Source organism: Gobio gobio, assembly GCF_949357685.1.
Source record: "Gobio gobio genome assembly, chromosome: 21".
NCBI classification, from domain to species: domain Eukaryota; kingdom Metazoa; phylum Chordata; class Actinopteri; order Cypriniformes; family Gobionidae; genus Gobio; species Gobio gobio.
In genome coordinates this window covers 15,283,511-15,310,958 of record NC_137117.1, presented here as the reverse complement: position 1 = coordinate 15,310,958, position 27,448 = coordinate 15,283,511, and positions in this window count along the sequence as shown.

Sequence of the window (27,448 nt, the reverse complement as noted above, 5' to 3'; positions counted from 1 at the left end):
GGTCAGCGGGGAACTTCGTATCAGGGAAGCTCTGTAAGAGACTCAAACTCCAGAGGATCAACACTCCAAAACCATACTCCATCCACGCTGTAACTGGCGAATTTATCAACAAGGGGTACGTTACCACTCAGACACCACCTATCACTTTGTACATTGATGACATTCACCAAGAAAGTTTCGAACCATTTATCCTGGAAAACAGTCAGATTGAGGTTATCTTAGGACGTCCATGGTTAATCCGTCATCAACCTGATATCAACTGGCAGACTGGCAAAATCAATAGATGGGGCTGTCAGTGTCTCCTTTCAGAAGAACATCATTCTGTTCAGACCAACTCCCAATCACCAAAAATCATTAGTCTGAGTTCCACTTCCATTGAAAGTCCCACAGAAAATGTATCTGTCACTTTTCCCCATTGTTACTCCTCGTTCTCCGACGTTTTCAATCCAGTTGCGGCCTCCAAGTTACCCCCACATCGACCCTGGGATTGCGCAATTAATCTGATTCCCGGAGAATCTGTTCCAAAGGGTCGTATCTATTCCCTGTCAATTCCTGAGCAAGAAGCCATGCGAGCGTACATTGACGAAGCCTTACAACAAGGTTACGTCCGTCCCTCCACTTCTCCCGCAGCTGCTAGCTTCTTCTTCGTATCCAAGAAGGATGGAGGTCTAAGACCCTGTATTGATTACAGAGCTTTAAATAAGATTACCACAAAGTTCAGTTATCCATTACCACTCATTCCTTCAGCTCTGGAGCAACTCCGAGAAGCCAATTTTCACCAAGCTGGATCTCCGAAGTGCTTATAATCAAGTTAGGATTCGAGAAGGGGATGAGTGGAAGACGGCATTCATAACTCCTGCAGGACACTATGAATACCTCGTCATGCCTTATGGCCTTGTAAACGCTCCTTCGGTCTTCCAGAGCTTCATGGACGAGGTATTCCGAGACTTCCTGGGGCATTTCATGTTGGTGTATATTGATGATATCTTAATTTTCTCCAAAAATCCAGTAGAACATCAACATCATGTCTCTTCAATACTCCAAAGACTTTGTGAATTCAATCTGTTTTTAAAGACTGAAAAGTGCACTTTCCATCAATCTCAGGTTGAATTCTTGGGTTACCAAATTAGTGAAAGAGGTGTGGAAATGGATAATAGGAAGACTGACGCCATCATGTCCTGGCCCACTCCTACTTCGATCAAAGAGCTCCAGAGATTTCTCGGCTTCGCTAATTTCTACCGAAGATTTATTCACGGGTACAGCATGTTAACAGCTCCTTTAACCTCTTTGCTGAAAGGCAAACCCAAGACCCTTCTATGGATCCCAGAGGCTGATCGTACCTTTCCTCACTCAAGACTGCATTCACCACTGCTCCCCTACTTAAGCACCCAGATCCTGAAAAGGTGTTTATCGTTGAAGTCGATGCCTCTACCTCAGGTGTAGGAGCTGTCTTATCTCAATACTCTGAGAGCTCCTCCAAGCCCTTACCTTGTGCCTTCTTTTCAAAGAAGTTGTCCATTGCTGAAAGCAATTACGACATAGGTAATCGCGAACTTTTGGCAGTGAAACTTGCCTTAGAAGAGTGGAGGCACTGGTTGGAGGGAGCTAAGCACCCGTTCATAGTCTTCACTGACCATAAGAACCTCCAGTACCTAAAAGAAGCAAAACGACTTAATCCACGGCAAGCCAGATGGGCATTATTCTTCACTCGCTTCCATTTTAGAATTGCTTATCGTCCGGGCTCCAAGAATATCAGAGCAGATGCTCTTTCTCGTATCCATGCCCCTGAAGTTCCGATCGAAGAGCCAGAGACCATTCTACCAGAACAGATATTCGTCAACCCCATCCGATGGGACATCAATGAACAGTTACTTGAGCTATCTCAACAGCATCCTGGACCTCCAGAATGCCCTCCAGGAAAGATTTATGTGCCTCAAGAATTCCGCAATTCCTTAATTTTTTCGGCTCATTCATCAGTTGGCACAGGGCATCCAGGGGTACACAAGACATGTTTCACGCTCCAACTCCGGTATTGGTGGCCAAACATGCAGCAAGATATCACAACCTTTATCCAGGGATGTATTCCATGTGCTATGTCCAAGGTCCCAAGAAAACTTCCAGCCGGTAAACTCCCTGTTCCAAAACGACCCTGGTCCCATATCGGTGTTGACTTTGTCACCGATCTCCCAAACTCAGCCGGGAATACCTGTATCCTCGTTGCCATCGACCGGTTCTCAAAGGCTTGCAAATTAATCCCACTAAAGAGTCTCCCTACGGCCTTTGTCACGGCACAGTTATTAATGGAACACGTCTTCCGAAACTTTGGAATACCAGAAGACATTGTGTCCGATAGAGGTCCCCAATTTATCTCTCGGGTTTGGAGAGCATTCTTCAACCTAATGAATGTGACGGTAAGCCTCTCATCTGGTTATCATCCACAAACGAATGGACAAACTGAAAGGAAGATCCAGGATGTAAGCCGGTTTTTGCGTACATTCTGCCACTCCAATCAACACATCTGGAGTCAATACTTGATTTGGGCAGAGTACGCACAAAACTCTCTCAGACAGTCATCCACTCAACTCACACCTTTCCAATGCGTCCTGGGCTATCAACCTCCTTTGTTCCCATGGTCTGGAGAACCATCTGAAGTACCTGCAGTCAATGAATGGTTTAGGGTTTTACATTTTGCAGATGCTCATCGACGCCAAACTCCCGTTTATCAACCTGGACAATTGGTATGGCTTTCTACCAAAGATATGCGACTCCGGCAACCCTGCCGTAAACTTAGCCCAAAATGCATTGGACCGTTCACCATTGTCAAGCAGATCAATCCGGTCACATATCAGCTTCAGCTCCCCGCTCAGTATCGGATCCACCCTACCTTCCATGTTTCCCTTCTCAAACCTCATTACCCACCTGTACCTGGCTCCCCAGCAGAACTGGCTCCCGGAGACGATCCTCCTATTCCACCTATAGAACCGGATCCCATCTATACGGTTAAAGAAGTGATGGACTCTCGACGTCGAAATGGTCAATTGGAGTATTTGATCGACTGGGAGGGATATGGACCGGAAGAGAGATGTTGGATACCTCGAAAGGATATCCTCGATCCTACTTTGCTCCTCGAATTCCATGCTCAGCATCCTGACAAACCGGCACCACGACCTAGAGGCAGACCTTCAAGACGTCGAGGTCTAAGGTCCACTGGTGCGGACTCTAGAGGAGGGGGTAATGTCAGAAACCAATCAGCAGACTCTGCATCACGATCCACACAACGTTCAATCTCCCCAGAATTCTAATCACCCACACCTGTTCACAATCAATAACCTCATCAACCAGCTCCATAAAACACTCACACTCACTGCAGTCTAGCGTCAAGCCTCCAACAGGAACTGACCGTATTTCCTCTGTCTCTGTCTGTTAGAGAAAACCTTTGAGTACTCTGTTCACTGAAAATACTCACCTGTGTATCACTAACTTCTGACTCTGTCTGTAATCCTCAGAAGAGCTGCTGTTGATCACCGATGTCCTAGCCACCAGTACTCATCCAAGGCTCATTGAAACCTCGGTTTCTCCCGCTGAACCCTCACCTTATCCTGTAAGAATTAAGGCCAGTGTTATCATTCTGGGATTATTCACGCAATATATGATTTCAAGAGTGTGCCCCGACCTGTTGTGGATCCAGCATCTTATGTTCACTTAAATCCTCTCGTCTGGAAAAGACAATTCACATTCACAGATCTGAAGAGGAATACTCACCCATGGTGGATCCTGATCTCCTTTATTGAACAGTTCTGAAAGTTAATTTGAGTTCCTAACCCGTTGAGTGAATATTACCCGCTGTGGATCCCGAATTCCTATGTTTTGTTGCCCCGGGTTTTTCCCCCGAATCCCTTGCACCTGCTATCCTAACACTCAATAAAGTTGTGTTATTAAACATCACCTCGATCTCTGAGTCCATCGTATCCTGACACTGCCGCTGCATCAAGACATACAATTTGAATCTCTGATACTCAAGGAGAAAGCTATATATTAATTCTTTGCAGAGATGGCGCTGAGTTCTCTGGGCCCGAGCTCATCTCAGGAAGATCCAAAACACAGTGGAAATGTGTGCTGTGGTCAGAAGTGTCCACGTTTCAGCTTGTTTTTGGGAAATGGACATTGAGTTCTCAGTCCCAAAGATGAAAGGTTGCATAGTGCATAAGCAAACATCTGTCATGGTATGGTGGTGCATGCATGGAAATATCGGGACATTTAACCCTTATTTAATAACATTACAGAATGATCTGTATAAATAGGGTATGTGCAACTTTGGTGTATAAGACAGCAGGCTAACCAGGTAGCTATATTCTGTGTGAACAATATAAATCATAATGTGATTTTGGAGAAACTGTAATCAGGTGACAGAAAAAGAGTACCCATTAAAATGTCTTCACATAAAGGACCCGATCGATCATGGAACAATGCACGGTACAAGCACAGCGTTGAGCTTCTTGAGTCTGTTCAGTAAGGAGTGTTTTGATTGGTGGATTAAAAGCTCACCACGATTGGCTAAACAGAACATCCTCCAAAAAATATATATTTATGAATCTTAACCTGCCAGGAAGGTTTCAGAAATACCACACACAAATACAAAGCAGTCCACGCACGTGTGACGATTTGAAAATGCAGACTCAATGATCCATAAATACATGTAACATCTTTCATAAATGTGTGTTGGAAATTAATTCAAGAACTTGATATATACATATTTGTGTAGAGATTTTACATTTATTTAGTTAAGATGCATTTGTGTGAGCATTTGGGGAAATATTTATGCTTTTACTTGCGCATTTATGAATTTTGTTTTGAATTTACGAATCAGATTTTGTATATGTGAATTGTGCTGTGCATTTATGAATTTCGTTTTGTAAATGTATTATTTTTGAGGCTGATTCGGCTCCATAAAAACAGCATGGGTGAATTGCGTATGTGTGAAGGTGAGTGGAGGTGGATATTGGGATTGTACAAAGACTTATACTGCCATCAGGACGACATCTTTCCTGGGAAAGATTATGGTTATTAGAGCAAGAAAGTGCCAGACCTCATTCTGCACGTACTACAACAGAGAAGTTTCTAGACACTACACCTGCAGTCCAGTGTGTCTCCTAATGAAAATGTATGGCCCATCATGAAAATGTCCCAAAAAAATAATAATAATAGTAATCTAACTTAAAGGGGACCTATTATGCCTTTTTTTACAAGATGTAATATAAGTCTCAGGTGTCCCCAGAATGTGTCAGCTCAAAATACCCCACAGATCATTTATTATACCATGTTGTAAATGCCAACTTTTGAGTGGAAGGAAAAACATGCCGATTTCGTGCATGTATCTTTAAATGCAAATGAGCTGCTACTCCCCACCCTTCCTTTCTAGAAGAGGGCGGAGCCTTTAAAGCCCGTGCCTCAGATACTCTGGATTGTAATGGTGACATAGCAGTTGGTCTTTCTTTTTCATGTTTATTTGAATTTATTTATTTGATCAGGGACAATGCACAGAAAAAACATTAGTCTAAAAAAGAAGAGATGTCATGTGCCAGGTTATAGCAAAAAAATGCTAATTTCCACCCGCAGTCCCTGGAGTGGACAGGTAGATGTTATAGGCCCTACGTACAGAAGTTCATAAAACATATACAGAATAATACATAAAATCATTACTTCACTCACATCATAAAAACACACTCCACTTCAGGAATCTATCACTCACTCACTCACTCACTCACTCACTCACTCACTCAGAATATACATCATTCATATAATAGTCAATTTAGTGACTGTATCATCATGAAAATGTATGTGTTTTAAAGCCATATCAGTCTAAACTTCTGATATATGGTTTTCTGAGCACACACACCTGAAGCCATACACAGAAAGCTGACTGTCAGACGGCACATCCTGTGAGTATTAAACTAAGTTCTCTTTCATGTCTTATTGTGCGCTTATACTGTCAAATACACACAGGGTTATGTCAAAAACACACAAAGTTAACAAACACAGTCGGTTATGTCTGTGAACGTAAACAGCAGGGGGGAAAATTGCATGTGTATTAGATCTGTGTATTAAACACCGTAATATACAGTACCTACTGCTGCTATCTGCTGTTAATATGAATCAAACAACAAAAGAAAAACAGAAAATACCTCACTGCGCTTGATTGAATAACTTTAGTAGCTTTAATAAGAATACATTTCTTACTTTAATGCTGTTAAATGCAGTTGCGAGGAGATAACATGGAAGACTGTGTACAGCTCACTCAGGGGAGGAGTCCATGCTAATAGGGCAGAGTCTGTCAGCAGTCGTGGGCGGGGCCTATAGGCATTTTATAACGTCACAAGCCGGCAAACGGCTTGTTTTGAGACACTGCTTATGATTTATGGGGATTAAAAAAGAGGAGTGTGTGATTTTTACCATTATAGGGTGGTTGGCAACATTTCTAAAAATTAATTATCTAATAATTAAGTCTTTTAATGTAATAGTCTGGGGGCGCCAAGTCAAGTCAAGTCAACTTTATTTATATAGCGCTTTTAACAATGCAGATTGTTTCAAAGCAGCTTCACAGTGTTAAACAGGAAAATAATGCAACAGAATTTTATTCAGCCGTATAGCTGTTCTGGAGAAAACGGTGATGTCATCAGCTCATTTCAATTATCATACAGTGAAAGTGTGGGCTTTAGATCAGTAATTAGATCAGTAATTTAGTTTAATAATTAGATTTATTTGGATATTTAGTTGAAAAATGTAGTGTCCCCAACTGAGCAAGCCAAGCCAGAGGCGAGAGCGGCAAGGAAACCAAAACCCCATCAGGTGTCCTAATGGAGAAGAATAAACCTTGGGAGAAACCAGGCTCAGTCGGGGTGCCAGTTCTCCTCTGGCCAATTAACAAACAGCGTATGATTATTATTCTGGCAACTTTACAGGTCAGAGGTCATAATAGATCTGAATATTCGAAAGATCGAAGGCAACACGCCGGAGACGGGTTTATTGAGGATGATGTGTTGATTAAATAATTATTAAATAGGAATAATCAAAATATCGGAGTTATTAGATTAGATTAGATTAGATTCAACTTTATTGTCATTACACAAGTACAAGTACAAGGCAACGAAATGCAGTTTAGGTCTAACCAGAAGTGCAATTGCAGCAAGTGCAGGATATACAATGGATGCGTAAGTGCAGGACATGGATATGTACTGAATATGTATAAATATGTATAAATAGAGAGACGTTATTACTATAAACAGAACTGAATTTACAGGTGAATATGTACAGTGAATAAATATACAGATGGCTATTACTATAAACAGAATTTACAGGTGAATATGTACTATGAAAACAATATACAGATGGCTATTACTATAAACAGAATTTTACAGATAGAGGTATACAATAACATGCTAGGCTAATATGAGGAATAGCAGTGGATTAGGGTAGTGCAATAAATTATGGACAGAGCTATCCGGAAAAAAAAGTGTAAAGTGCAGTGGAAAGTGGTTGCATATTACAGTTAGAAGTACAGTGCAAAATGCAAATGTAAACATTGGTACTATAAATACAGTCGGCAGTGCAAATGAGCATAATCCAGTTAAGATATGGCAGTGCAAGATGCATATGTAAACAGTTGTTACTGTGATAAACAGTCGGTAGTGCAAATAACAAAGTGAAGGAAGATGTGAGGTAGGAGAGTTATCAGTTTATGAGGGAAGTGGATCAACGGGGGTTTGAGTTCAATAAAGAGACAGCTCTGGGGAAAAAACTGTTCTTTAGTCTGCTGGTCCTGGTCCGGTGGATCCTGAAACGCCTGCCGGAGGGCAGGAGAGAAAACAGTCTGTGGGCTGGGTGAGAGGAGTCCTTGAGGATGCTGCGAGCTCGATGCAGACAGCGTTTCCTCTGGATGTGTTCGATGGCAGGCAGTGGAGTCCCTGTGATGCGCTGGGCAGTTTTCACCACCCGCTGCAGTGCCTTGCGCTCCGCAACAGAGCAGCTCCCATACCACACTGCCACACAGTTGGTCAGGATGCTTTCTATTGCGCAGCGATAGAAGTTCACCAGGATAGCCGAGGAGAGCTGATTCTTCCTCAGTGTCCTCAGGAAGAAGAGGCGCTGGTGAGCCTTCTTGACCAGGCTGGAGGTGTTGGTCGTCCACGACATGTCCGCCGAGATGTGGATCCCCAGGAACTTGAAACTGGAGACACGTTCAACAGCCATATCATTGATGTGGATGGTGTCGTGTGTGCCTCTTGACTCCTTCCTGAAGTCCACGATGAGCTCCTTCGTTTTGGTGGTGTTGAGGAGCAGGTTATTATCAACGCACCATGTGGCCAGGTGCTGGATCTCCTCCCTATAGGCAGTCTCATCGTTGTTGCTGATGAGCCCAATCACCGTAGTGTCGTCCGCAAACTTGACGATGGAATTAGATCCATACACAGGCTTGCAGTCGGCGGTGAAGAGGGAGTAGAGAAACGGACTTAGCACACAGCCCTGTGGTACACCAGTGTTGAGTGTGATGGATGTGGAGCAGGTGAATCCTGAACGAACATTCTGGGGTCTGTCAGTTAGGAAGTCCAAAATCCAGTTACACATTGAAGTGTTGATCACGCCGAAGACGGGTTTATTGAGGATGCCGTATTGATGAAACAATTATTAAAGTGCAATATTCGAAAGATCGGAGGCAACACACCGGAGACAGGTTTTATTGAGGATGACATATTGATTTAACAATTATTAAATAGGAATATTCGAACAATCGGAGTCATCATGCCGGAGACGGGTTTATTGAGGATTCCGTGTTGCTGAGGCAATTTCAGGGGGAGTCTAATTGACACGGTCTCTGCAGACACTTCAGGGTCATGCGTTGGTCTTGTCTGGGCGCAGGTCCACCATCTGATCTGGATACAGCCCGGATCCGCTGACTGCAGTAAACCTTGGAATAAAAAGTAAAGAGATGTGTTTTTAGTCTAGATTTAAACTGACAGAGTGTGTTTGCTTCCCGAACAATGCTAGGAAGACTGTTCCAGAGTTTAGGTGCTAAATAGGAAAAGGATCGACCGCCTGCCGTTGATTTCGATAATCTAGGTATTATTAACTGGCCAGAATTTTGAGACTGCAGTAGACGTGATGGAGTATAATGTGTTAAGAGCTCGCTCAAGTATTGGGGAGCTAAACCATTTAGTGCTTTGTAAGTAATAAGCAAGATTTTAAAATGTATGCAATGTTTAATAGGGAGCCAGTGCAGTGTTGACAGAACCGGGCTAATATGGTCATACTTCCTGGTTCTAGTAAGAACTCCAGCTGCTGGAGTTTGTTTATTAAGTGAGCAGGGCAACCACCCAGTAAAGCATTACAATAATCTAGCCTTCAGGTCATGAACGCATTAACTAACTGTTTAGTATTGTTGCATTGATAGCATGTGCCGTAATTTAGATATATTTTTAAGATGGTAGAATGCAATTTTACAGATGCTAGAAACGTGGCTTTCAAACGAAAGATTGGTATCAAAGAGCACACCCAGGTTCCTCACTGACGACGAGGACTTGACAGAACAGCCATCAAGTGTTAGACAGTATTCTAGGTTACTACTTGAGGAGCTTTTTTGTCCAATAATTAAAAAATTCAGTTTTTTTCTGAATTGAGTGGCAGGAAATTACTGGTCACATGGATTCAGTGACAATATAGCATTCTTTTTTATTTTGTAATGAACGTGTTGTCTTCATAATAGCATGCTTAAAAATGCAAAAAGCACACTCATATTTTATTGGACAAGGTACACATCTAGTTGCATTTTTGAGATTTAGAGTAGCATTAAGATTTTTGAGTTCTTTGACCTGTCAACTGTTTTTTTCATACTCTTTCTGAAGTCTTTTTTGCCTTAAAATGTGTTTTTCAGAGACTTATTAGTGTCAATGACAACCCTGGCTGCGCCCAAAATCTTAAAAATGCTGCCTTCAGAGGACGCATTCCAAGGTCGAAATGCATCAAGGCACGTCTGAATCCAATGTTAGCTTCACTTCCTGTCTCCTGAGATACCTTTATCTGATCGATTTTTGAAGACAGCATAGATGTATCCTTCGCTGCCTTTGATATCACACAATCCTGTGCTTTCCATTTCCACACTTAAGCTAAAAAAAAGAAACAGGACGTCTGGAAGTTGAGATTGGCAGTCAGTTTGTGTGTAAATGTACAACGTTTATCACTTTTGATGTAATTTCTAGTGAGAAATTACAATTGTAGTAATTAAATATGCACTCAGTTTCCACCAAAGCTCTCACTATTTGGCTGTAGATTATCGGAAGTCTGTCTGAAATCAGTTTCATGAGGTAGGCTATCTTTGTGCCAAGTCATTGCCTGATAAGGCAGGGAGGCAACAAATCAGTTTTCGTATGCCACCCCTGACTTGACCGGAAAGCAAAGCTTGTCAGAGGTTCTCCTAATGATTGTTAATTGAGTTGTAAAGCAGATGTAATTGTCACAACATGTGCTGAAGGGGTGACTCACCCCTTCACTGCCTTTAAAAAATAACTCTTGAATTGAATCAGGGCTCTATGAAGCCACTGGACATAATGATTTAAATTCCACCTTCATTCTCTGCCTGCACTGTTGCTAAAACACATGTCTTCCAGAGCCAATTACAGCCACATACTGTGCTCCCATGAAGCCTGTTAAATCCTAATGAAGACGAGCAGAGGATCTTACAGATCTTAACCACCTGTAATTCTCTGTTTCTTAGGAATCTCACATCTGTGTCTATATGTGTATATACAGGGCCGGATTAACATAAGGGCTAGGTGGGGCTGAAGCCCCAGGGCCCGAGCACGGAGGGGGCCCGTGATTGGCCGAGAAAATGATTGACAATCGATCGGGAGCACCTAAAGTTTTCCTGTTGGGCCGCTCGCAAAACCACACCACGCCCCCACAAATTAAGCGCTGTTATTTAGGCTACTGGAGTGCTGCGAGTGCATGGGAAAATCAAAAGCCAGGTGAAGAAACGGCGCTACCTGAATAAACCGCACGCGCATCCAGCAGTGGCAGCGCGAGAACAGCTGAGTCGTCGCTGACAAACTCGTTCGGCGCTTTCGCCGCTCCATTGAAGTCATAACGAGCGCCAGGCAGTCGTTTTATCCATTTGAATTTGATACAAGCTCAACATCATGTGTACAGTAAAGGCTCTGTGGCGAAATTGGCTGAACCAGACTGAAAAGCTCCGACCATGTCTGAAGTGTTGAGGTAAATATAGACTACACGATGGCCGTAGCCAGCTATGAGGTCTCCGAGGTCCGGACCGCTGTATTTTTCCGAGGTGTAGGCTACATAGCTAATAAATGTTGTGAAATAATTGACCACCAATAGAGTGCTTTATGTACACATAAGCTGCTGCGCGAGTCACGCGACGCTTCAGTAAACGGTGTGAGATGTAAGTAGCCTATACATTATAGCCAAACTAAACATTTCATATTTCAAACAACGTTCAATGTTAAACAACGAACAGACTATCAGCCAGAGCTCAGCTTTAGGAGGGGAAGAGACAGGGCAAGAGAAGGAAACTGAGAGAAAAAGAATGAGAGAGTGATGAAATGAGGAGAGAGCAGGTATGACCAGTGTTGCCAACTCTGGCAAGACAAATAAGCAACCACAGCTTCAAAAACAAGCCCAATATTATTATATTATTTATTATCATCAATATAATTTATTATCAGTTATTTTGTTATCAATAAATGAGCCTGCAACATTTTAAACTGAAACCTCTCTGAGTTTGAAAAGCAAAAACAGATGTGATTTTACAAAAAATCATCAAATTGCAATAAAGGGCATGAAATATCCTCCAATCAGCAGTGAACAGAAGAGGTTTGGAGATGGAAAAAGTGACGTGAAGGCCAATTTAGTCGGAGTTAGTGCACACATATTAGGTGCAGAGTAGTTAACACGCACTACAAACTGTGAAAAAGACAAGCCCTGCATCTCAATCTGATACTATCTGCCCTAAATAGTATTGAAAATTACTAATGTCACATGCTATTTAGGATGGATAGTATGCACATTGGGATGTATGCAAGCACTAAGGGAGTGCTGCAATATAGCCACATATTTATTATAAATTAATTGGGAACCATACCTACTGTTAGTATACTAGTTTTTATTTTTATTATAGCCTGTAATGATAAATATGTTATACAAATATTTTTTTAAATTAAATGAGGTGCCTGTCCTCCCTGTTTCCTCTCCATCTCTGTTCATCTCTGCTGGTGGCATTGTTTGTGGAAATGTATACGTCTATTTACGTCTACTAACTATCATTACGTGCATTTATAATGTCACATTGAATGCAATTTTTCTTCAATGAGGGGGAGAAGGAGGCGGGATGTGAGAACTAATTACTACAGCATTTGTATCATAGCACTGATTGGCTATTAGCTTTGAGAAGACAGTGTCAGTCAATGTATTGGACAAAACAGCGACCATAAATGTAAAGAAATGAAGTTGCTTGTCATATTTCCCTAACAAGCAAACACATTTTTTAAAATAAGCCCAAAAAACTGCAACACGTGTTTTTTTTTACACGACCTGCCATAAAAAGAAGCCCAAAGTCGCGTGTTATACTATGGGTATGACAATCTACTGCCCACCTGCATGGTTTTGAAAGCTTATTATTAAAAAAAATTTAGCCTTCAAACATCTTAAAATGCACATATATAGATCAGAGAAATCAAAATTTTCTTGGGGGACCATGCCCCCAAACCCCCCAAAATACCTCAAATTTGGGACCTCACAGGTTTTAAAACTCCTTAAGGCAGTTGTATATACTCAAAAGTTGTTGCTTTTTCTGGAAACCGGTTTGCTTTGACCTCATATCTGGAGTTAATGCATTTATGCATTTAAGGCCTACCGAATATTAAAATGGAAAATTCAGACAGTATATACTCATTGTATCTCTGTGCTTTGAAGATTTAGTTTTTAAAAAATACTAATTATTTCTGTGGTAGAAAACGTTGTGGCACTAAGATCGGCTACTATGGGGGCCCTTGGGTTTGTCATAGCCCCAGGGCCCTACATGTTCTTAATCCGGGCCTGTGTATATATACTATTTTTAAATGTTCTCATGTGTAATTATTCCTGCTATATGAAATGATTCTTAATTTTAATAATATTTCACTGTGCAAAACAACTCAATTATAGCTATACAGTAAATTCAAAACTTTCATGATCTAGAAACCATTAAATAGTAAAATATTTTAAATTTTTTTAATGCTACATTTTTTTGACAAACATTAAAAAACATTCTTCCAAAGTGTTTAACAAAGCAAACAGGGGTATGGTGTCACATTTCAATCCAATTAAAAACTCTTCCGCTGATAACTGGCACAAACTCTGACATCTGTATAATGATGTGTGTTCAGCTTGGATTTTCAAAGAGTTTTTGTTTTGGCTTCCTAATGTGATTTTTAGTTTAATTATAAATACTCCAAAGACAGGTACTAGCACAACACAACTTGGCATAACAGTGACCGGACAAGGAGGGCAGGGGGGTATTCCAGAAAGCAAAGTTAACTTACCGTCACATATACCTTGAACCTTGAACTTGATTAATCCAAACCTTGCTTACTCGAGGTATGTTGGTTCCAAAAACAAGTCTGGGAGTAAGGTCAGCCAACTCAGAGTATGTTCCCGGTTAACACACAAGACATTCTCAACAGAGCGACGAATCGATGATTCACCATGGAAATAGACGCTAAGAAAAAGCGCGTCATTCTACTTACTCTTCTTCTTTTGTTTAATGGCGATTTACATAACCTACTTATTGCACATCGCCACCTATTTAGTGGTTGTGCAATCATCTTTTCATTTAATAAGTATTGTTTGTTTTATGCTAATTAAAGGGATAGTTCACCCAAAAACGAATTTTTATGTTTATCTGCTTATCTGTTTATCTGATAGTCGTATGATGCATGTCAATGGGGATATTTTAGAGTATGAGAGCAATGAGAGTAAAAACACATAGACATACGAATCCATATTAAACCATGCGGCTCGTGGCGACACATTGATGTCTTAAGACACGAAACGATCGGTTTCTGCGAGAAACCGAACAGTATTTATGTTATTTTTTTACCTCTTATCAGACGAATGTCATCTAGTATTCCCAGCGCCATAACTTCCGGCGAATAAGGTCAAAATACTAGCGCGATCAAAGATATATATTCGTAGATTCCTTATTCGACCGATCCGCGCAGGCACTAATGAGGAATCTATGTATAAATCTATGATTGCGCCGGTATTTTGCATGTATTTTGACCTTATTCGCCAGAAGTGATGGCACGGAGACGGCTGATGCAGAGCCATAGAAAAAAATGAAGTACATTTTTAAATATGGATATTTTTCTTACACAAACGCATCGATTTGCTTCAGAAGGCCTTTATTAACACCCCAGAGCCGCGTGGAGCACGTTATTTGATGAACAGATGCATTTTTTATGGACTTCAAAAACAGAGCAACTATTACTGCTATTATAAAGCTTTGGATTAGCCAGAACATTTTTAATATAACTATTAAAATTAAAACTAATATTTTAATATAATATATGAAGAATGTCATATACACCTCGGATGACTTGAGGGTGAGTAAATCATGGGCTAATTTTCATTTTTGTGTGAACTAACCCTTTAATTGAATGCAGATCCATGTGTGAGATGAAAATAAAATAAATAATAAATATATTTTAATTGAATTAACATTTAAACTTTTTTTAATTCTAATTCTAATACAAATTTTGTTATATTAATAACTATATTAATTATATAAAACACATCTGAATACCTCTTAGGAAAACTAACCCTGGATCATGCTGCTCTGGAGCAGGTTATGTTCAGAGAGTGAGTTGCCATGGTTACTTACGTACCCTGAAAGTTACCTCCGTTTTTGGAACGGAAAGTTGAGGTTATCCGCTAACTTACTCTTAAACATACACGGGTATGTCACATAACCTGCTTTCTGGAATACCCCCCAGGAGAAGGAACACACACACACACACACACACACACACACACACACACACACACACACACACACACACACACACACACACACACACACACACACACACACACACACACACACACACACACACACACACACACACACACACACACACACACACACACACACACACACACACACACACACACACACACACACACACACACACACACACACACACACACACACACACATGTTGGGTTTTCATGTTTTATGGGGACTTTCCATAGGCGTAATGGTTTTTATACTGTATAAACCGTATAATCTATCCCCCTACACTGCCCCTGCCCCTAAACCTACCCATCACAGGAGACATTCTGCATTTTTACATTTTCAAAAAACATCACTTTGATTTATAAGATGTTTTCCTCATGGGGACCAAAAAATGTCCCCACAAGGATGAGGATTTCGGATATTGCCATCTTTGTGGGGTCCCCATAACGTAGGGATTACCAGTCCACACACACACACACACACACACACACACACACACACACACACACACACACACACACACACACACACACACACACACACACACACACACACACACACACACACACACACACACACACACACACACACACACACACACACAGACACACACACACACACACGATTAACCAGACACAGCTGAACTCAATGACTCAATGGTGCTAAAAATTGTTGTGTACATTTTTAATTCCATAGTACTTTATATTAAGGTCAATAACCGTTTTAAATGGGATTTAGCACATTGTAATATCTTGTGCTACGTACAGAAATTAATAATTTAAGTCAGTGTTAAACGTGTCTGTTGTAGTAGATTAGATGGGCTCAAATTACTTTAGTTGCTCAAAGATCCAAACAAAATGTATAAACCCTGAATTTATATTGTGAACGTAATTAGTATTCTTGCATCACATGCACATATTTAGCATTACATTTTAGTGTGTAGGGCAGGGGTCTCCAAACTTGGTCCTGGAGGGCCACTGTCCTGCAGAGTTTAGCTCCAACCCCAAATAAACACACCTGGACCAGCTAATCAGTGTCTAACAAGGCCCTAGTAAAACTCTAATTAACTGGTTCAAGTGCGTTTAATTGGGGGTTGGAGCTAAACTCTGCAGGACAGTGGCCCTCCAGGACCGAGTTTGGAGACCCCTAGTGTAGGGCCTAACTCATCCCACAACGTTTTTGCTAAAGACATGAATGGTGTGTTACATTTCTATACGTTTACACTACAACGATGTACTAAAAACCGAAACGTTTTTTTCTTTGAGTTTTCCGTGTGCAGATGAAAACGTTGTCAAAACAATCCCCGCTCATAAAGATCTGCTGTATTATTCATGCCAGGCCAGTAGTTGGCGATGTCTCTTTGTAAAGAAACGCTACGTGCCTATAGACTGAACATGTAATACACATGCGCATGACGTCACAGTCATGAAATTACACACAAATTTATCACGTCACGTCACAAATCATGTCACAAATTTACGTTTACAAAAAAACGTCCACTTTGAAACCCGTTTTCAAAAGTTTGCATTTTCAGGCCCCCATAGTGCAGTTTTGGTGTAAATGAACGTCCAAAACACAGAAGTTTTCAGTTTTTAGTCGTGTAAATGGCCCCTAAAGCAATCAGACTATTACAGATACTTTAGCATTCACTTACATTGAGACACAGCACAAAAAAATATCACAGACACATCATTACCTCAGGAAATGTAAAATTCAAGGTGGTGATTAGAATTTAAGATATTAATCAACTTGTTTCAAGAAACCAATTAAATGTGATGCTACCTTAAAGGCGGAAATCATTCTGAGTCCCCATTCAGTTTTATTGCCATAGGGCAATGACGCATGAAATCTAATAGTGTGTAATACAGCGTGGTCATCTTGGCTTTAGTGCACTAGAGCAACCAGAGAAATCAACTAATCTCAAAACCAGAGTTTTATCTGTTTTTTTTATGTATATTGGTGAAAATACCAACTCTGAGAGAGTTTTTCCTATTATTTTCTGCCAAGTTTTTATGCTGTCATCAGGCACACAGTCTCCTGCAGTCTGGTGTCACGTAATGCCTAGTTAGATCAGACAGGCTCATTTACAAATATCTGACATTATTTTAGGATCATTGATATTTTTACCTTTTTGAAAGAGGAAAGAGTTGAGCGAACAATCTTTAGAGTGGGTGGAGAGCGTTTAACTGCGCAACCCTCTCAGAAGCAAATAGGAAAATTATGAATTTTATCACAATAGAACTCTAGTTATTGTGTGATGACCTGTGCTGTTGTTGGAAAGGCATCAAGGAGAATTAATGATAAGACAGGAGCATCGTTCTCATGCCTCCTACGGATCACTGTCGACAACGGGGCACTAACTAGGACAACTTCCCTTCCCAGCACACATTTCCATAGCAACCATTGTGGAACTTTCGGATAAACATGGTCCCAAAGCAAAATCGGTCTTTTACTTCAATTAGTGGCATGATGCCTTGCAACAAAGCAGAATTGAACCTTTACATCAGTATTTGACAGAGAAAGATATATGGCAATTAAGTAAATAGCAAGTGTACTCTATTATAGTTTCTCCAGGGAGCACATATGTACAGTATGTACACTCATTTTAAGTTCAAGTCAAGAAACAATTTACTCAGCCTCATGTTGTTCTAAACCCATATGATTCTGTAGAAGGTGAATTTAAAGAATATCCTGGCCATTGTGTTGACCACTGCTGTGGTCTGTTACAGCCGCTGGTTTCACGTCTGGTTCTTCATTAAACTGATTCATTTTATTTAAGAAACATTCATTGTCAAGTTGTTTGGTTGTATTAACACTAAAATACGTAAAATAAGTGAAACATAAATTCATAAATAGGCCTACCTCCATTATGTATATTTTAATCTCCTAGTAGTTATTTGACTGTTATTTTATAGGCATGTGTAACGGAGGCCAGCTAGTAAGAGCTGTGCGTAAAACCTCATGGTGCGTAAAACCTTGTTAGCATGGTGTGAGTAGAACCAAAGGGGTTGCATTGGTGCCGTGACACGGACGGGAGTGAGATTTAGGCAGGCGAGTAAACATCACTCATCTAGCCTCAAGAGGCACACTAGCTACTAGGCTGCAGTCTTTAGAGTCTTTTTTAGCACAAGCCTCCCATACTGGTTAAAATCCCGCTCGGAGCGGTGTGAGTAGAACCAAAGTGGTTGCATTGGTGCCGTGACCCAAACGGGAGTTAGGTTTAGGGATGTGAATGTAACGGAGGCCAGCTAGTAAAGAATTGTGCAAGTAAACATCACTCATCTAGCCTCAAGAGGCACACTAGTGACTAGACTGCAGTCTTTAGCGTCTTTTTAAGCGCAAGCCTCCCATACTGGTTAAAATCCCGCTTGGAGCGGTGTGAGTAGAACCACAGGGGTTGCCTTGGTGCCGTGACCCAGACGGGAGTGAGGTTTAGGGAGGCGAGGAAAAATCACTCATCTAGCCTCAAGAGGCACACTAGCGACTAGGCTGCAGTCTTTAGCGTCTTTTTTAGCGCAAGCCTCCCATATAGGTTCAAATCCCGCTCGGAGCAGTGCGAGTAGAGCCAAAGGGGTTGCATTGGTGCCGTGACCCGGACGGGAGTGAGGTTTAGAGAGGTGAATGTAACGGAGGCCAGCTAGAACTGTGCAGGTAAAAATCACTCATCTAACCTCAAGAGGCACACTAGCGACTAGGCTGCAGTCTTTAGCGTCTTTTTTAGCGCAAGCCTCCCATACCGGTTAAAATCCCGCTCGGAGCGGTGTGAGAAGAACCAAAGGGGTTGTATTGGTGCCGTGACCCGGACGGGAGTGAGGTTTAGGGATGTGAATGTAACGGAGGCCAGCTAGTAAAGAACTGTGCAGGTAAACATCACTCATCTAGTCTCAAGAGGTGCACAAGTAATTGATGCTAAAGGCTGCGATAAACAAAATCTTACATAAACTGTCCCATAAATGTTGTTTCTTATGCTCACATAGCGTTAAAAAAGCTGTATAGGACTTCTATTCCTTTGACTGTTATTTTATAGGCATGTGTAACGGAGGCTAGCTACTAAGAGCTGTGCGTAAAACCTCACTCCCCTGGCCTCACTTTAGCGTCCTTGTTAGCATGCCCGCCTCCCATGTCGGAAACGTTGGTTTGAATCCCGCTCGGAGCCAAGTGAATAGAACCAAAGGGGTTGCATTGGTGCCGTGACCTGGACGGGAGTGAGGTTTAGGGAGGTGAATGTAAGTCTCAAGAGGTGCACTAGTGATTGGTGCTAAAGGTTGCAGTAAACAAAATCTTACATAACCTGTCCCATCAATGTTGTTTCTTATGCTCACATAGCGTTAAAAAAACGTTTTTACATTTTTTTAGACTAGAACAGCAAATGAGCATGTGCAGTCCTTAGCTGCAATTATTTTACCAATCAGCAATTGGCTCTTTCATTTAGAAGGCAGGACTTATTCTGCCACACGTCTTTATAATACTGGCACATTCAAGTTCATCGAGAAAATAAAGTGTGTCAATGTGAAATATGTATTTTTTTTATTTTTTTGTACTCACAAGGTAACGTAAACATGTCATCAGTTTGCATGTCTTGTGCCCAAACGTAACTGATATCAAATCTTATAAACCTGTCACATCATATTTGATTTGCACTGCAGCTCAAGGGATGATTTTCAGTGAATAACGGACTTAAATGTTGCTCTGAATTCTATGTCATTTGGACACACATGATACTTGTATGTATTTTCTAGTGTTTTATTGCCTTTTCGGACCTTAACAGTCCCCAATTTATACATTATTATACAAATACCTAAATTAAAACAGGTTTGGAACAATTTAAGTGTAGAGTAAATTATTTTCCATTTTTGGTGAACTATTCCTTTAAAGTTGCATTCCTGTTGTCCTTTATCCAATAGTAACACTCAGTTAGCAAAACACAACAACAAAAGATTTCATCCGACCCACGTGGCTCTTGAGAGCAATATCATTCAAAGCTGAGGCTCGTGAGGTTGTGAGCTTAAGTGGAGAATAATTAAAACACATGGCTTTGATGCAAAGCTGCATTATTTGCATAGAGAAAAGGTGCCAATTGGGGCTTTTGCTCACATCGCTGCTCCAAGATAACACTGAGCGCATCTGTTGCCATGGCAGCCAACTGTACCGTTAGCACTTCTATGTCTACAGAGTGGACAAAATAATGAAGGAGAAGTGGATGCCCGGCCGCCACACACACCGTTCACGCTTCAGACCCACTGAGCAGCTAAGCATCATCTGCTTGTGCTCTAATGAGATGCCAACACACCATAACACGTTTGTTTTCTTGTTTTTGTCCCCAAATGTGTTTATTTTCTGTAATGCTTCAGGCCTGTGAGATGCTCTGCATTGTTATAATAGACTCTTTTCACATTTCTGGGGTTCTCAGCAGAAGTCGTCATAGTTGGGTAAACTACTAAAGCGGTGAACGAGAGATTACAGTAAATATATTTTTTGTATTTGAAAAAGTCTGATAGCATTTTGATGACTTTCCAAAAGAGAGGGAAAATATCGAGACAGAAGAGCGAAATATAACACATTTTCAGTCACTCCCTCAGCCATTGTATATGTAGCCCCATCCTCTTTTAGCGCTGCATTCGTGTTCCGTCTTCCAGTCTTCCACGAAGGTAAGATCTTACGGATTTATGAATGAACCGCTCGTTTTAAAATCTTCCTCTACTGACATTTGTTATGACATGTTAACTCTACAATAAGTAAATCCACTTTACCGGCTAATTACTCTTCGATGGTGGTGCCATAGAAATATACAGAGCTAGCGCAAAAACGGAAGTTCAAAGTCTTGGCTCTTGGTTTTGGAAGTATTTTTTCCATTAATTTCTCCCATAAATTTCAATGTACCTGTACTGTAACGTACCTGTGCAAATGGCAATAAACTTCATCAAATTAACAATGGAGAAATATAATTGAATGACATCCCATTCTTAATCCGTAGGGTTTAATATGGAGTTGGCCCACCCTTTGCAGCTATAACAACTTCAACTCTTCTGGGAAGGCTTTCCACAAGGTTTAGGAGTGTGTTTATGGGAATTTTTGACCATTCTTCTAGAAGCGCATTTGTGAGGTCAGGCACTGATGTTGGACAAGAAGGCCTGGCTCGCAGTCTCCACTCTAATTCATCCCAAAGGTGTTCTATCGGGTTGAGGTCAGGACTCAGGCCAGTCAAGTTCATCCACACCAAACTTGCTGATCCATGTCTTTATGGACCTTGCTTTGTGCACTGGTGCACAGTCATGATGGAACAGAAAGGGAGTGGGCGGAGCTAAAGAGCTATTTTCGAACTCACTGATTGGTGTAAATTTTCCCCTATTAAAATGAGTGGAGTTTTTACTTCCGGAACCAGACCGTTGCATGTGAAACTGACATCACGCCTTGCTATGTTCTTTATATAGTCTCGCGTAGCCAGACCTTCTGACTGATGGCAGAAGGTCTGGACTCCATTGCAGTTTTCATTGGCCAAGGACCGCCCAGAGGCCATCTGACTGACATGTAAAACAAACAATCACAGTTCGTTTTGTTCCGTGTCATGTTTAGGGGTGTAAGGTGGAAAATAATCAAAGATATTTGAAATAGGACAAAATCATCTGCTTTGCTGTTAACTGCCATCGTCGTGATCAAGATATTGAAATTGACTCAACCCCCTCCCCCTTAACGCCATCAGAGGGGCCAGTTGGGGTTTGAAGAACAAAAGGCTGGCTGGTCAAAAGGTTTTCGCACCTGTGATACAATGGGGGAAGGTTTGGTCTGATTGGTTATTTTCAAATGTCTCACGGTTTGGTCTGATTGGTCAGTTTTACAAGAGTCAGGTTTGAATTTGGTGACATCAGGAAAGAGGATAAAAGAGAATTTCAACTGTAGCTCGTTCTCTTTGGTTTCTCTGGCTTTCTCTGGAGAGAGCTGTTCTTTAGCTCTCTCCCTTTCTCTCTCTCTCTCTCTCTCTCTCTCTCTCTCTCTCTCTCTCTCTTTCTCTCTCTCTCTCACAGGTAACATTCTAGGCAGAGGCCTACTGAGCATAATTAAGGGTTTATGTTTTACATTTATTTGAAACTATTTTAAGTGTAACCATAACCAGAATTTGTGTTTCCTTTTAGAAGAGATTTATGTCTATGATGTAATTGACATTTTACATTTACTTGATTGTTAATAAATTGTTACATTTTGATCCTTTCTGAATTAATCTGTAATTATTAACTATCTCCAATGTGGAACGTTATAATTGCAACAAAGGGTTAAAACGGAATGATCAGATGTATGATTAACTATCAAATATAGATGACCAAACAACCGGTTGGGATTCTCTTCTAAATGCGACAACTATGATAAATGGAGTCAGATAAAGAATATTATAATCAAATCCATTCTTCCAGCTGAGACACTGAACGCGTAAGGCCTTCACCGCGGTTCGCTACCGATCATTGGAGCGAATTCATGCGGTCTTACAGGGCGTGAAAATGTAACGTCGATGTCCCTACAATAACAGACAAACTCTTGGACGTATTTTAAAGGGGCTATATGCGTTTTTCTGAAATTTAAACTCGCGACTGACACCTGTGGCTAAAAAACAGAACTGCTCTTACTTTCTGCTCGCTCTCGCAGCGGTGGTGACGTCACATCCGCAGACAGCGCGGGAAAAAAACGACCCGCCAGAAAATAGGAAAAATAGGATACAGGCTTATAGGTGCACCCACTGTGAGCGGACAAGGTGTCAGTATGCTCATCAGGAGATGTTTGAGTCATAAATGGTCAAATAAAAAGGGTATTGTTACGTTTATTTTGGGGAAAAAGTTGCATATAGCCCCTTTAAAGAGTCTATGTCGCAACATAACATACTTCAACTTACATTGAAAATCCAGCATTTAATTGATCCTGGTAAGCGCTCATCATCACAGTTGTAAACACAACAGCTTCTTTTTCCATGAGGGGATTTGGCATCACGGCATCTTTGTTTCCAGGCGGACGTGACACACGTCTCCCGGACATCCTGTAGAATTCAACCAATCAGATGACGACTTCGAAAATCCTGAAGTGTTTCCAGTTAAGTGTGCCATATGCATCAGACGTTCAGCCAGCGGTCCGTGGACGTGACGTCTGAGGCTGAGACAATGTTCTGGATAACCGTTTCATTTAGACGCTATATTAGACGCTGTATTTTTGCTATAGGCAGTGTTTGGATTTTCTGTTGTGATTGGGAAAAATTTCCCTATTCCCTAATAAGTCATTCCTGCTGCATCGAGAATTGCCATAGTAACTCACATCATCGTTCAGGGAGAAAACTGGAAAATGTAATATGTGTTTTCACCTCTTCTATGTGTACAAAGTTAGTGCTGTCAAATAGATTAATCGTGATTAATCACATCCAAAATAAAAGTTTGTGGTTACATAATATATGTGTGTGTGTACTGTTTATAATTATTATATTTTTATTTCAATACACACACATACTTGTATATATTTAAGAAATATTTGCATGTATATACTGTGTATATATTTATATTATATATAAAAAATAAAAAAAAATCTTAAATATATACATGCATGTGTGTGTAGTTATATAGACATTATAATTATACACAGTACACACACACATATATTATGTAAACACTAACTTTTATTTTGGATGTGATTAATCACGATTAATCGATTTGACAGAACTAGTAAAAACACTAAGGGAAGCAGGTTGACGTGGGTGACGTGAAGACGCCGGATAGCAAATCTATTAATAATGTCACTGAATAAACAACTGCCTATCACGCAATAAAATATCACATTGCTGAGTAAGTTTTCGTATTATATTTGCTTTATTAATTAACATTGCCTTTGCAAGGTAAGTTTGTCGGCTTGAGAATTAGCAGAACTTGTACGCAGCCACTCACAAGCTTCTAGGGATTGTTTTGAAAGAAAGTATAGAAAGTATATGCTTTCCGCTGATTGTGACCCACAAGCTCTAATTCCCCTCTGTGTGTGGCTCCATTGAAACGTTCCCAACAAAGAAATGGATCAGCATGTGGTGTAAGTGTTATGAAGGCATGTTCCGAGAAAGAACAGCACATTCCTTCTCCTGATGCACTCTGCAGTTTAAAATAAAAATAAAAATAAATAAAACCTGAACTCAGTTTGTAAAGTCATTCTAATGCTTTCTAAGTGCATTCAACTCACTTCTGACTGTAGAGAGAGTTCAGTAATGTGGGAGAGAGAGCAGATAGTACCGCACTGCCTTTCAAAGCAGCACAAAGACACAGTTTTCTTCATAGATTTCTTCGCTGTTTCCCCTGCAGCCTCATGTTTTCTATATAAACCGCTCATTTGAGCAGCTCCGCTTCATTTCCTTTGACAAAATAGGGTGGAAATGTTATAGTTGAATAAGTTAACCAAGTTGTCATGTTGTCCAAATGGTGCCAATGAAGCTTTTAAGCGTAAAGATAGACTGAAGTGTGGTATCGTTTCTCTCACCTGATTACCTGCTCATCCAGGGGGTCCTAATGAGCTGGAAGGGACGTCCCAAACTTTCCTCTTGCATGATCAGGTTGCTTTCAGCAGAATCTGGACATTGCGATGAGGATACATTTGAATGTTCAATCTGAACACATTTTCAATGGATACGGGTTTAAAATGTGAAGCTTACATTTTTATTATAGCAATTACACTACTGTTTAAAACTCAAGTTGGTAATTTTTTTTTTAATGTTTTTGAAAGAATTCTTATGCTCACCATGATGCTCAAGAAACATTTATGATTCTAATCAATCTTGAAAATGGCTTTGCTACTTAATATATTATGAGGCGTGTTCGAACCGTAGACTGTAAAATAATATGGACGTAGTGTCCGTGATGTCACCCATAGGGTTCTGAAGAGCGGTTTTGAAGCGTAAAGTAGGGGCGAGCTGGCCGTTGCCATCTTGGATAACAGAAAATGGGCAAAGAGGCGGGACGTGGGTGGAGCTGAGGTGACGCGATGCACTAACAGCAGACAAACGGCTATCCACCTGTCACTTAAAGTGGCCACGCCCTTAATTATGCAGAACTTTAAGGCTTTATATAATGTAAACGAATGAGTTAAAAAAAAATTCACCCCCCTCACAGTTGTCATGAAGGGCAAAATTAGCCGTATAGACCAAAACCACAATTTGTACCAGGCTGTAAACATGTGTTTTTCTGCTGTAAAGTTGGTCATTTTAACATGAAGTAGACTCGCTGTAATGGAGGTCAGCTAGTAGTTGCTGTGCGAGTAAACCTCACTTCTCTGATCTCAAGAGATGCTCTAGCGACTGACACTAGAGGTTGCAGCCTTTAGCCTCCTTGTTAGAGCGTCCGACTCTCATGCCGACGGATCCGGGTTCGAGTCCCGCTTGGAGCAGGCGGTTCGAACAGGAGGGGTTACATCGCTCCCTTGGTCAAAATCGAGGGTCTGTCCATATAAACTTCCCTCGTCCACTTCATTAAGTGGAACACACTTCAAAATGGTGGCAGGGAGTCCCCCGAGGGGAAGCAGAGTGGAACGCAGCCCTGTTCAGCCCCGACAAAACATAGCAAAGCGTTTTTTAAACGGAAACGGTACTGTGTTGAACACCCTGTTCTGATGACGCAACTAATCTTGCAACTATGGCAGCTGAGAAGGCCATTCTTTGTTTTCTTTGAAGAATTTTCAGAGCCCGATGAAATCGGTATAAATACTTGTTTAATGCTGCAAAATATGCTCGATGTTACAGTCACTGCCCTTGCCGTCCAGGATAAAAGAAAACATCCCAATCGAGTGAAGGGATTTGTGGAAACTGTGGTTCCTAATTATTGTGAGCCAACATTTGCCTCGCATTTCAGGATGAAAAGACAATCATGTCTTCTAATATCTTCAACTGTTGCGTATACCGAGCTGCAGCGGACACATTTGTAAATGACTTTACTTGGACCCATTGTGCGAGCTGTCTCTTTAATACCACGTAGTTTATATACATGTTGCTGCTGATTGGGCTGACATTTTTGACACACCCAACAAACATCTCAAACCCGGTTGCACACCGTTTCAGTTAAACATGTTGTTCACCCCGGATATCGTAGCAAAACGTTGCACACCGGTTTGAGCTTCAACATGCACCATGCAGTTTACTCTTGCTTTATAATGTCGTGATAGTAGTTGAAAGCTTTGCCCAGACAAGTCTCATCACTAGTCTCATTCTAATGTTTAAATCTTGATGCTATATTTAGAAAAAGTGTGTATTTTAACATCCCTTCAAGTGCAATGCCTTGCTTTATATACATTTGCTGTAAAAACATTCAAGGAGTGAGATATTTTCTATATTGCTATTTTCTGTGGCTACCAACAGCTTTTTAACAGGTATTGGAAATAGAATCTTTTAAGAGCAATTTTTAGCACATCCTTTTGGTTAAAGTCGTTTGTTGAAGTTCTTTGGCTTTTAGTATGAATATGTGAGCCTTAGGGTGCGGTCCTTGCAGTTCGGTTCGTTTGGTCCGGACCAAAAAACAAAACGTATAGTCCTGGTTTGCTTAACACTGGCATTTTTAACAGGGAACCTAAAGTTACCGAACCAAAGGCATAGGGATACGGTCACAACCTGATTGGTCGGCTTTTATGACGCATATTTTGCGACGGAGCTTGCTTACGAACATTCAAAACAATGCTGTGTGCTGGATTAAACGCGATCATTTTATGCGTGTACATTTGGTTTTATTTTTACCAGCTGAGAAACATTTTTATCAAGTTCAAAACATTCAAAACAGCAGCAGGATTTCCTCCGTTGTATGCAGAAACGAAGATCTGCATATATTGATGAGGCACTTTACCTCCTCGTTGCTCCACGTTTGCCCTCTACTCATTTTGGATACAACAATCTTTCCGCGTCGTCAAATCAGCTGACTTGTAGCGTCACATCTTGTGACATCACGTCCTGTTTTTGGTTCGTTTACATGTCTTTGGTCCGTGTTGCGTTCATATATCAATCGAACCGCACCAGAGTTCGTTTGGAAGCGGACCGAGACCCATCTTTTTAGCGTTCTCGGTCCGCTTGTTTGGTGCGAACCAGGGTTAGGATGGCACCGTTCACATATGTTCAAATGAACCGCACTAACCGAGCAATCGCACCACGGTTCGTTTTAATCGAAACAAACATTTCAAGTTTGAACGCACCCTTACTGTTCTCTATAAGCTAGACTGAAAAAAATGATTAGTTGAATTTACTAAAAAAAATTATCGTAAGTGGTCGCAATCAATTTATTTTATCTCAATTTAAACAAAAACACAAGCAATTCCCATAAAACCAATTCGTTTTTACATTTACATTACATTTACATTTATGCATTTGGCAGACGCTTTTATCCAAAGCGACTTACATTGCAT